Consider the following 13,398-nt stretch of genomic DNA (forward strand, 5'->3'; position numbering starts at 1 on the left):
TTCCTGGCTGTGCCATAGGTTTCAGAGATGCCAAGGCCGGAATGGACCATTGTAATCAGGTAAACTTATCTCATTTGTAACACAGGCCATATAACATCCCCACAATAATTCCTAAATAAGAGCTTTTAGAACAGCCAATCATGATTTAAAAATGTTCAGTGATGTAGAATCCTCCATGACCCTTGGTAAGTTGTTCTAATGGTTCATTACTCTCACTATTAAAAATGTACACTTTATTTTCAGTTTGAATTCATCTAGCTTTAATTTCCAGCCATTGGATTGTGTTATGCTTTTCTCTGCTAGACTGAAGAGCCCATTAGACCGCCTGTTTGACCTTGGGCAAGTCGCGTAATCTTTCTGTGTCTCAGTTTCCCATGTAATATTACTGCCTTTCTCCCACCTTGTATGTCTCGTCAATTCAGCTTGTAAGCTTCATAGGGCAGGGACTGTCTCTCATTGTGCGTTTCTATAGCACCTAGCCCAATAGGGCCCAGAATTCTGTTGGAGAACTACCTGTTGTAAACAATAATAATGGGAAACCTCTCCACTGGCTTCAGATGAGGGCCATAGTGCCATTAACTTCAACAAGCACAGATTATTGATAGCAACCATGCCATGTTTTATAGAAGATAGTTTCTCTCATGTCTTCTTTAACCTACAGGGGTAAAGACAATTATTTATACTAAAAGCACTTGTCACATTTGTGAGCAAAGGGGTTGAGGTCTGGATACAGCATCCCGGGAATATTTGTTCCCCTAATTTGCATAAATATACAGTTTTAACACTCACTACATAACAAACAACAGAAGAGCAGTGAATCCAGTTATAGTCTATTCTCAGAGTTAGATATAAAAAAAAAATCCAATCACAAAGGGGAAACCAACAATTTAATGTACTTTTTGACATGGACACACATTATATAAATGTATCTGAATGTGATTAGGAGCCTAGAGGTTTAATAATAGATAGTTATCTAAATACTTATTCACCATCCAATTTATAAAAAAAAGTGAAATTGAAGAGTTTTCTGGTTTGTTTTCAATGTAAACCTTCATGCTTCAGGGCATAAACCAATCACTAACTTGCTGTGGTCAGGAAGAAACTTCCCTTGTGGCAAGTTATTTCATAAATGTCCATTACTGGATTTCTTGTAGTTTCCTCTACATACTTTCTGCTTTCAAAGAGAGAGAACACTAGATGGACCATTGGTGTGATCTTACACAGCAACACAAGTGACAGACCAGTAAGTATCAGAGGGGTAGCCGTGTTAGTCTGGATCTGTAAAAAGCAACAGAGTGTCCTGTGGCACCTTTCAGACTAACAGATGTATTGGAGCATAAGCTTTCGTGGGTGAATGCCCACTTCGTCGGATGCAAGACCAGTAAATAAGCTGCATTATGCAATATATCCTCCATCCATGCCTTAATGACCGTGTCTGCTGCTGATGTGCTGAAATTATGATTGAAATGGTGCCTTTGCAGCAAAGTTGCACTATTTCTGTTCTCAGAAATTAAGGGACGAAACTTGTAAATCTCCATGATCAAAACAGATTCTCAGACAATGTAAATTGGCAGTATTAGATTGGTCTCCTGCAATGATCCTGTCATCCATCTCTACTGCAGCCAGGTAGATGACGACACTGGTATGGGTAAATCTATATTTAATCCTCATTTTTTCCCCTCCGTAATAGAGAAAATCCTTGCTGATCATGTGCAAATCATTTTCTTTCTTAGCTTAATAAAACCCTTCAGGTTAGGAAACAGATCTCAGAAGCTACATTAACAGACCCTGTGCTTTAATCGAATGAATTGAGAGTACAAAAGTCTATAGAAATGGGGTTTTCTACATATTATTGACTCAACCTAAATTTAAATCTGCTTAACTTTCCATTTTTAGAGGAGCCCCAAATGCATGTTCTAAAAGGAAAGGAACCTATCTATTTTGGGGGTCAGGCAAGCAGGACACAAATCTGCAGATGCCCTATGGTTTCACATCATGCATTGAAGAAACTGTTTGCACTGTCCCCATGGCTAAGGAAAGGGTGAGATTCTCCAGTCTGAACATTTTGGGGTGGGGGTGGGGGGAGACAACCAGATTTTGAAGCCTTGCTGAGGAAGAGAAAAAAAATCTCACACACTGCTCAGAGCATCAAGAAATGTCTTTCCATCTAGCAACCACAATGGAAGGAGGAAAAGGAGAGAAAAAAGAGAGACAAATATATACCAAGGGCCTCAATGACTATTGCATTCATCCTCACCTCCTGAAGGGCCCACAGCTGGCTCTATCACAAACAGGTTGCCTGGGTAGCAATATATTAAGGATGGCAGAACATTTGTGACAGTGATGATAGGTGGACATGAATGGGTCTCTACTGGTAAGCCTAGGGGAAACAAACCCCTCAAGCCCATGTGAAAAGAGAGTGTCTCACATTAAGAATTCCTTCCTCATGAGCAAACCCAGTAAGGATAAATGGAGTATCACATTGTCCATTTTGGGGGCTGCTTTCTGCACTATTCTTAAAAGCATTTAAAAGTAGATCTGCCAAGGCGCTCTCTGGTCTCCACGCACAGCGTTCAGCACCTTTTCTCTAGCTATGTGTGTTGGTTACCTAGGAAACGGTTGTAGGATGGGATTTGATTAGCTCTGTTGTCAGCTTGATTGTCACATTTATACCTGGGGCCAACCACCTGCTGACATTAAGGGACACTCCACCCTACTGTGTTTTATGGCAGTTAGGAGACATCTGCATCAGAAGTGATCAGTCAAGCTTTGTGCAGAAAAAATCCACCTGTTCCGATCCTGTCCCGCCCCCCCACACACACACAGTGGAATCGCAGATCCTTTCCCCCCTGCCTTGCGAGCTTGGGATAAAACTGCAGAGAGCAACTAGCCAGAGACTTCAGCTGTTAAGGTGCAGCTGCAGAAGTAGCCAAAGCAAGGACCTTCAGACACTCTGAACACTTTCCGTAGATCTGACTAGACTTTCTCTGCCCTGTGATGATTGCCTGTTTGCTCCAACTGAAAGAAGGAAAAGAAACTGCACCCATTTCTTAAAGTACTTTGGAGAGCAAATCATTAAAATTATCTTGACCCACTGTTGTCTCTACCTGGTGAATTCTACTGACTGTTTGACCCGACATTAATATGCTGGGATGTACTATATTGGTTTCTATTGCAAGGCAGGCAGTTCTCCTAAAAGCATCCAGGGATTATCATACCCTAAAAGTCCATTTTATGTCCATATTTGCTACTATGTTCTTAGAGCTTCCAATAAAGGGAGCTTCTGAAGTTATTAAAACAGCACATTAACTTTACCTAACACAAAATTTTGTTGAAAGCCATTTAAAAGCAGTTAGAGGACAGAAATTAAGGTCTGATAGTATTCCTTGTAGAATTTAAAGAGCTTGTAAGGTGGTACCTTTTTCATTAGCAAAGAGTGAAGCTGAATGCAGGTCAAGTTGAACAAGTGGTGTGAATAACAGTCCCTTCAGGGAACATGGACCCACTCACTTCACTGATCATGATACACTGATCCACTCCACTGATCATGATACATCTTCCCTATTTTAATATAAACATTACTAACAAATAATTGATGCCCAGACCCCCACCCAATGTCCCTTCAGCCAGAGTCTGCCAGCACAGTCAAGTTGGGATCTCATCATTACCACAGACTCAAGAGGTTACAGAGTCTTTGAGACAGTTCAGTCTCTTCAAGAGGCCCTCACATCAGGAGGGACCTATTTCTGTCTCTGAACCTAGAAAATGATCTGATACAGCCCCTTCTCCTGCCTTCTCACACTTTTCCAGCAACAGATTTTCACCTGACTTGAAGACAAATAATCCAAACAGTGAAAAATGAATTTAACCTTCAAGACCTGAAACCTTAATAAGTAGAGTTTGCTATTTGTCTAGTGACTCAACAATCTATAGAACCAACCAGGCATTGAACTAAGGGTGAAAAATCCATTTCCTTTGGTATATGCCTGAACATAAGCTTCAGAGAACTCTGGTACAAGAACAGAGTCATTCTGCTTTATCTCCTAAACCTGTTCATATCCTCCTACAGTCTACTCCTCTCATGACCCTTGCTTCGATTACGCGAACTCTCCTTTCTCTCCAGCATTGCCCAAGATGGTTGTTCCACATCTTGCGAACCACTAAAGCCTCCCATGTGCTGAAAGGGAACTCTGATTTGAGAGTATTAGAAGCCCCAGATCAGGCACAACGCATGATGGGAGGGGAAGTTACGATTTCACCACAGGGCTCTGCAGCTCATCCTCAAGATACCTTACTAGAAGCAGAATGGAGAAGAGGTAAGTTATTTTTAAGATCAGAGACATTGTAAATTATAGCAGACTTGCGATTAAAAAGGCCATGTTACAATACAAGCAAAGCATAATAAAGTTAAAAGACCATTTGACTCTGGCATAGCATCTTTCATTTCAGGTTCTCAAGTGACTTTATAAACTAATTAAGCACCACAACACCCAAACAAGAGAGGATTACTTCAGTTCGAGGAGTGAGTACTCCGCATCCCTGAAAAAAACAAAAAACCGCAACAAGCTAACTATGTTCCCTTCTTTTTCTTGTAGAGGAAGGCTGTTAAATCCTGGGAGAGCAGAAATGTATAATCTCTAGTCTCTAACACTTTCTCATCGGTCTCAGAGGGAAAGGAGACCATGAAACCCTTTTGAAAGTCAATGACAGAAAACATGCGCTTTATAACGTCACACATAGCACCGTGTGGCAGCCCCACCTGTTCTGCAGGGATTCGCTCCTTTGACAGGGGAGCAGTGCTTCCTTCCTGTAAAAGCAGTAGAAGTTAAGGATATTATTGAGAAAGTAACAAACCCAGTCACTGTTTAAGGTAGGTTCTCATTTTCTGCCAGGGCCGCCCAGAGGATTCAGGGGGCCTGGGGCAAAGCAATTTCGGGGGCCCCTTCCATAAAAAAAAGTTGCAATACTATAGAATACTATATTCTCGTGGGGGCCCCTGTGGAGCCCGGGGCCTGGGGCAAATTGCCCCCCCCCCCCCCCGGGCAGCCCTGTTTTCTGCTGCTGCTATGGGTTTCTGGTGGTTGTTCTAATGTTTTTGGAGAGTTTTAAGAGAGTATGAGAGCAAAGGGGGAAGGTAGCTTGCCAGTTCTAAACAGCCAACATTTCCTCTGTTCTCTCTCAGCATGATGACAGAGAATGAGTGCATCACATAATACCGCAGGCACAAGGCTTGCTTTCATGTGTATATAAAAGCAAGAGCATACATAACACTCATAGAATGCTCTTGTGAACTGGTATTGGACTAGAAACTAGAACGCCAATAAAGGACTGAAAGAATTAATTGTAGGCCTCACCTTCACCCACAAATTATCTGCGTCCCTTGCCGGAACCACACATGGGTCTCTGCACTCTTTATACCTATCTGTATGACAGAACAACACTAATCCATTTCCAGATTATGCCATTTGCCATGCTGAATGGCCACAGGCAAATCAAAGACATTTATTCTCTGTATCTCAGTTTCTTTATATGTAAAAATGGGGTAATTATGCTTTCCTTCTTCGTAGGATTGTCAGGATCAGCCAATTAATGTTTGTACAAAAAAACCTAGCAACCCTGAAACATCCAGCACACTTAGAACATAAGAATGGCCATACCGGGTCAGACCAAAGGTCCCAGTATCCTGTCTTTTGACAGTGGCCAATGCCAGGTGCCCCAGAGGGAATGAACAGAACAGGTAATCATCAAGCGATCCATCCCCTGTCGTCCATTCCCAGGACTAGCTGCTCCAAGAAGCAGTCATTTAAGGTGTCAGGAAACTTTATCTCTGCGTCCTGACTGGGTACATATCACCTCAGGACAATATGGGGATAGTTGAAATCCCCCATTATTATTGAGTTTTTTATTTTAATAGCCTCTCTAATCTTCTTGAGCATTTCACAGTCACTAACAACATCCTGGTCAGGTGGTCGGTAATATATCCCTACTGCTCTATCCTTATTATTCGAGCATGGAATTACTATCCATAGAGATTCTATGGTACAGTTTGGTTCATTTAAGATTTTTACTTCATTTGATTCTACGCTTTCTTTCACATATAGTGCCACTCCCCCACAAGCACGACCTGTTCTGTCCTTCCGATATATTTTGTACCCTGGTATTACTGTGTCCCATTGATTATCCTCATTCCACCAAGTTTCTGTGATGACTATTGTATCAATATCCTCATTTAATACGAGGCACTCCAGTTCACCCATCTTATTATTTAGACTTCTAGCATTGGTATATAAGCACTTTAAAAACTTGTCAATTTTTAGCTAAATATAAGTGCTTTCTGGAAACCCTAACAACATAAAAAGCAGCCATGGATTTCAAAAGCTGGCTAAACTCCTAACGAAGCCAACTACTGCTTGAATGTGAGCGGTGTGCAAGCCAAAAAGGATTACAGAAGGGCACTAGACATGTCATAGATAAAGTGAAATAGCTACGGAGCTAAAATTTATCTTAAACCTAAAACTGAAATAGGAAAACAATGGGCTAGACCATGCCAGGGGCAAGGAGCCATGGAATCTTTACTGATAAGTGGACAAGGTCTTGGGTTTACGTTTCACCTCTCTAGCACAGTAACACCAGTTGGCTGCAACGGGAGTTGGGAGCGATCAGCACTTGGCAGGATTGGGGTCAATCTGAAGAATTCTCCCATTCCTGTCAATTCCTATCATTAATGTAGGATAGCCTAATTAGTTCACACTACAGTGCTTGGATAATTAGCACTAGGTGTTTGTCACCACCAAACCCATCTCCACTTCTGTCTCCTGTTTGATCTTTCAACATCTCCCCCTTCGACGCTAGCCAATCATAGCATCACATTTCACTGGGGTCTATCCATGCTGTTTGACAGGAGTGCTAAGTGCTTTCAGAATACTTGACCCTGTAGGGCCCCTCTCTAGGAGGTTGTCTGAATGTTTCTTCTCCTCGGAGCCTGAACTGCATGAAAACCCTACTGAACAGCGGAACTCTTTATAAACACAAGATTTATTAAAAGGTAGAGAGAAAAGGATTTAAAACTACAGTAAATGGTTGTCTCGACATACCTAGATTTAGCAAAAAGTTAAACTAGAGAAGGCATTCTCACTATAAGTTTCACAAAAGAAAGCATGCATGTTTCAGAGAGCAAACTCTGGGGTTTGATTCCCTTGTCAAAATCACAGCATCCAACCCCTCCACACCTTGACATAGTCTTCTTAAGTAGACCACTCTTCCTGCTCTCCCAGTGTTTCTCAGAGGATAGTCCATAAATATATTAACAAGGCACTCTTTGTCCATAGTTCAATTCCTAGGAAGAGATCTCCCTCCCCTTAAACCAGGTCATCAAGTATCCCGGACTGCTTTTCCACACATGGCCTGTGAGATTTCAGCTTAGCTACTTTATTTTAAATAGTCCTATTCAGTGTCTTTAGGGTTCCATCCTCTGTTCTGGGAGGAGGTGTATGAAGTGGTGGACATCCACTAGGTGGGGAGGGGAAAATCATACTCCAAACAACTGTGTTATTTTAGTTCCTTTGCTCAGGGCTTTTCTTTACTAACATAAAGATTCAAAATGCCACCCAAACCCCATCTCCCTGTCCCCTCAGGGTCTTGTCTTAGCTCCAGGTTCTACAGCCCTCCCTCTGCTGGTGTGCCCCTCACCCAGAGGGTATGTCTACACTGCAAACAAACAAACACAAAAACACACTGCAGCAGCAAGTCTCAGAGCCTGGATCAACAGACTCTGGTTCATGGGGCTCATGCTATGGGCCTAAGGGCAGGTCTACACTAACCCCCCAATTCGAACTAAGGTACGCAACTTGAAGTTCGAAGTACGTTAGTTCGAAATTACCTCCGTCCAGATGCGGCAGGCAGGCTCCCCCGTCGACTTCGCGTACTCCTCTCGTCGAGCTGGAGTACCGCAGTCGACGGCGAGCACTTCCGGGTTCGACTTATCGCGTCCAGACAAGACGCGATAAGTCGAACCCAGAAGTTCGATTTTCTTGCCGCCGAACTACCGGGTAAGTGTAGACCTACCCTAAAAATAGCAATGTAAACATGCCCAGTTGGGCTGGAACCTGAGCTTGGAGACACCCCCCGCCCCCCAGCTGGGTTTCAGAGCCCAGGATCCAGCCCAAGAGGCAATGTCTACACTGGTATTTTTTAGACTCATAGTGCGAGCCCAAGTCAGTTAGCCCGGGCTCTTAGACTCGCTGCTGTGGGCTGGGTTCCCCCCCCCCAACAGCGTTCAGGCCTTCTGCCTGAACTGGCCTTACTAGATCAATTATCATTATCCTCAGGGAGGTGCAGTGGCATTTTGTTCGTACTGTAAAACACAGTGTCAGCATGTGTTCTTGTGACACAGAGGCCTTCTGCCTGACCGATGCCTGGAACCTCCCCTGGGCCTAGGTTTCTCTTGTCTGCTTTCCAGCCAAAGAGGCAGGAAGCCCAAAATGCAATTTCCTATTGGGCATCAGACTAGGAGCAAACATGTGACTTGCAACTACAGCTCCCAGTCTGGAAGGGAGCAAGGACCGTCACGGGCCACTAGGAGGTACACATGTGCCCCAGGCTCAGTATCCTGTTATGAGGTGTATACCCATTGTCTGGGTGTATGTGCTTTCCAAACAACAACTTCCTTTCTCCCCCTGCCCCTCCTAGTCATAAAATATTACTGTTAAATTTACAGAGGTTTATATAGGGGCACAGTTTTATTCGAGCTTTGGATTCTATTGCATCTTTGATTCTTCAATAGAAGTTGCTGGATGCAGTGTTCTTTTGAAAACCCAGACCACAAAATACTGTGTTTTAATGGAATGGAAAATCTGCAGACTTTAAATAGGAGGAAGATGCTTGTTTGCATCACTGATAAATGATTTTAGATGGAGCTGGGTGGATATTTCCCCCCCCCCCAAATAGTAATTTTGCTGGAAAATGCATTTTTTTTTCAAACACTTCATGAATTTGCATTTAATTCAATTAACTGGGGATTTCTGGGAGGGAGGAGTGAAGGAAATTTTTTCTTGAAAAAGCTGAAATACTAAAGTGAAACATTTCCACTTTTCATAACAGTTCATTGAGAAATTTAGATTTTTTTTTTAAAGCTCCTCTCTTCGCCATGAAATAAAACACACCTGAAAGTGACCCAAAACAAAAAGAAAAAACAACAACAACAGAAGTTTGTTTTGGGTCCATTGAAACATTTTGTTTCAATGGAAAAAGCTAAATCTTTTGAGAGGCTTCAAGTTGGGTCCCTGAACTGAAGAAAAAAAAAATCAATTATTCATTCAGCTCTAGTTTTAGCAGATAAATATTTCACATTTTGCTACCCAAACAAGTAAATAAACTCCTCTGCATCCATACATACCTACAGAAAAGTATAGAAAGAAGGGGTTTAAAAACTTGGCTCATCGGAAGGGACTTTTTCTTCCTGGGTTCTGAACAAGCAACAGATCTCAGGACCACACAGGCTTTATTGTACAGGCGAAATTATGGAGGCTTACATAATTGGAGGCCTTCTTTGTCATGATGGCAATATAACACAATAGTACTATTGAAGAGTTACAGCTCTGTGGGAGAGAGGATTGTACAGCATGACCTACTAGAGAAAATGCCAGAGAAATTTCATTAGCCATTGAAATGAAGCTGATTACGGGGAAATTGTGTGTTTTATTATTTACTGAAAGCGTTTTAATGAGGTAAAATAATAACAAGGCTTAGCAGGACTGAACCTCTCTGATGAGATATCAACGTTTTACAGATTTTTTCTGGCAGTCTTTATTTATACCATCATTATAGCAATTTATGCTAATTACATCATTATGTAAATTACAGTAACAAAAAAGATAATCAGATCCCATACAGAGGCAGAAACCAACGGACTGTAATGGCTTACATTCTAATAGCAAGTGATGGGGGAAGGTTAGAGATGAGATTACATTGACAATGACTTTTTTTAAAATTTAAACCTGAAAATGAACTAGCTACAGACTGCCCTAGGTATCTCAAATCTTGGAACAAGCAGAGAAGTCACAGGGATGGGAGGAGATCCTGAATACTAGATTTTCAAGAAATCTCAGCTCCTATTTTGACATCTATAAGAGGGGCCAGATTTTCAACAGATCAGTAGCCAGCAGTTACCGATGTGAGCCTTCAGCACCTAATGTGCATGGAACATGCTGAGCTCTTTTGAAAACCTGGCTATGAATTTTGGTGCCTAAATGGGAGCTGTGATGTTGAAAATCTGGCCCCAGCTATGGGTGCTGAGTCTTTTGAAAATCTGATCCACTCACCTGGCCCAGTGCCCAGTGAAATCAATGGAAAGCCTCCCATTGACTTCAGCAGGTGTTGGATCAGATCCTACTTCATACTAACGAGACACCTTGTCCTCCACTCTCTACACTGGCTTCCCATAGAATATCTAATCAAGTTCAAAATCTCTGTCGTCATCTTCAAGGCGCACCCAAGATATCTAAAAGACGACCTGAAGCACCGGGATGAGGGCCATGGTCAAGAACTCCTCAGGCACAATGGAACTTTCTAAAATAAGGTAAAGCTCATTTGTACAGGAGACAAAGCTTTCTAGGGGTCGGGTCTGAGAGTGAGGAACCAACTCCCAGAGCAAGAAAAAGATCATCACAAGCCTCAGTACCTTCTGCCCTCTCTAACAAATATATAGTAGCCTGGACATTTATAAAAACAAGTCCTACCAAAACAAAGCATTACACCATGCACAAAATGCTCCTCCTGCAGAGTATGAAAATGAGCACAAGCCTCACAACAGATGTTAGTCATGTCACTTAATGCACTAATGGAAGAGGCTCAGATACAATGGAGATGAGGGTTATATATAAGAATCTATATAGAATAATGATAGAGAAAGGATGGTCCAGTGGTTAGGGCACTAGCTTCGGACACCTGGGTTCAAGTTCCTGCTCTACCACAGACCCTCTCTGAGACATTGGGCAAGTCACTTAGTGTCTCTGTGCTTCAGTTCCCCATGTGTAAAATAGGTATGTTAGCACTGCCTCACCTCACTGGGATGTTGTGAGAATAAATACATAATAAGATTGTGAGGCTCTCAGAGGCTATGCCTTGTGCAGGCCGCATCAGCACTTCAAAACCCATTGTGAATCACTGAATTCTGAGAATCAGCAAAGAAGAGAACAAGTAATAAAAAGAGGAAAAATAAAAGCAGTATAAAAATGTACCTGGCCACTTATTTTGCAAACTGTAGATCAATAAATATTTCTAATAATTCTCCATTATTTTTCAGGATTGCCCTACAGGGCATTGACTAGTACTCACTAGAATGCATCTCACTACAGCACTAGCTATGGAATTTTTGCTCAGGAGCTGGGAAAGAGCTGACATTTTTATGCATATTATGAAGTATGTGGGATTAACAAGCTTACAACATCTAGGTCAGAAGCAATTTAACGAGTGGAAATATCTTGTTTTTTTAAAGCTCACATTTCAAACAAAGATTTCAGACCATCTATACAGTTCAAAGCCTTGACATGTTATGCTTCCTGTACTCATCTCGCTGACAGAAACCTGTTCTCCCCTTCACCATTCACACATTAACTTAATATATACCAAATAAAATTACATGTTAAAAAATGTATTATTCAGTAAAGCATGATTGGGTTATCTTGAAGGCTATTGTATTCCCTTTGCTTCAATCTGAACCTCTAAAAGCAATAAGTGAGTAGTATTACTGAACTACATTCAATGACCAGCAGAGAATTTGGTCCATTGTATCAAATTCCAAGTGCAATCACTATTAGCCAAGTCCAGCAGAGGTAAGAGGAGATACAAGTACTCTTGGAGCCTGTGTCATCACGAGTGTTTTTCTACCAATGTTTCTCTATTTGTGATCCACTGGGATCTAATATGGATACACTTCAGTGTGCCTCAAATTTACATCTATCAGCACAGTGAGAAATATCTAGAGTCCAGTATGTCAACACTTAAACAAAAAAAAGCCACCACCTTTGAGCACTACAAAATGTAAAGGAAATTAAGAGTATTCAGTCCATTGTAAAGGGTAGGAGTCCATTTGCAAATTTCAAATCCAGGTTTAGGTTTTGGACACTACTGAAGTTCAGAAGTAATCAGACTTAGTGTGGCACTTTGGGGTTGTCTCTAGTTTATTCAACATTAATAATCAGTTATGATGTAACCTACCCTCAAATAGGCCCGTTTCCAGCCTAGATTACTGACACCAACAACAATCACCAATCTCACCCGTCCACTATATTAGATTAGAACAAGTGTCTTGGTTTTGGAGCGATATTGCCAAGATAGCAAATACTGACAGAAGCAACATAAGACCAAGGGCTCGATTTCATTGGCATAGCCCTGTAAAGAACATTCTATGCATAACAGGTGCTAATGTGATTCCAAAGACATGTTAGCTGCATGTTTAGCACACTTATACACCAATATTCCCTCCCCCACCCATACAGAACATGGATAATGAAAGCATAGGAGGTTTTGGTTCTACATGTCAGTAATTTATATACTCCAGCCAGACAAAGGCAAGTTGTGCCATGATTCATTAGTATCAGGATATTTCTGGAACAAACAGCACACAGGAGCCTCCTCAGATGGGAAGTCAATAGAGAGTTTAAATGCCTTCCTGAAATTTTGTACATTTTTTTCAGCCAACATAGAGATCAGAGGTCAGAAAAAAAAAATCTCCCGATAGTCCAATTTGGTAGATTTATAAGAATTGTATGCCTTCCTCTATAGCATCCAACTAGAGAACATATTGGACTATGTGGACCATTAATCTATTCTGATATAGCAATTGTTGAACTCACATGCTGTAAAGGTAAGAACCAGCACAAACTCTTCATGTGGATTTGTAATATTATTTATTATATATTACTTGTATTATGATGGCTTCCAGTGGCCCATCAGAGAACCCAGTTAGTCTCTGCCCCAAAGAACTAATAATCTAAGTATATATTAAGATTGTCTTAAAATAAGTCATATACTAGGGAGACTAGGAGTACTCTAAAAACATGTTATACTCGGTTTGCGAGTGAATGAGATCTCTCTCTCTCCCCCACATGTAAAACCAGGTGCTGTTACTACCAACTGTACAGGTTTCAGACAGCAATATGAATGTCTAAAAATGCCCTAAGAAACTTTTCTGACCCTGAAAATTTCACAACTGGAGAGTAAAGTCATTTCTTGGGCCCTCCCAGAGTTGCAAATGAGTACTGGGTCCTGTTATAAAGATGGGACCGACCCATTTTCCAGTGGCAGAAAGCTCATTTGTATTTCTGCAGGGCTGTGATATATCAGAGTTTAAAGCTGTGTGACATGTCTAGAAAAGCTGTATCAGGTGTATGGCCGCAT

General features: G+C 41.5%; 1 protein-coding gene across 1 annotated transcript in view; it reads right to left on the reverse strand.

Moving 5' to 3' along the window:
• The window catches only part of PITPNM3 (PITPNM family member 3), a 240,367-nt gene that overhangs the window by 102,606 nt on the left and 124,363 nt on the right, over window positions 1-13,398 (reverse strand). The window lies entirely within an intron of this gene.

This window comes from Emys orbicularis, chromosome 17 (genome assembly GCF_028017835.1).
Source record: "Emys orbicularis isolate rEmyOrb1 chromosome 17, rEmyOrb1.hap1, whole genome shotgun sequence".
Classification (NCBI taxonomy): domain Eukaryota; kingdom Metazoa; phylum Chordata; order Testudines; family Emydidae; genus Emys; species Emys orbicularis.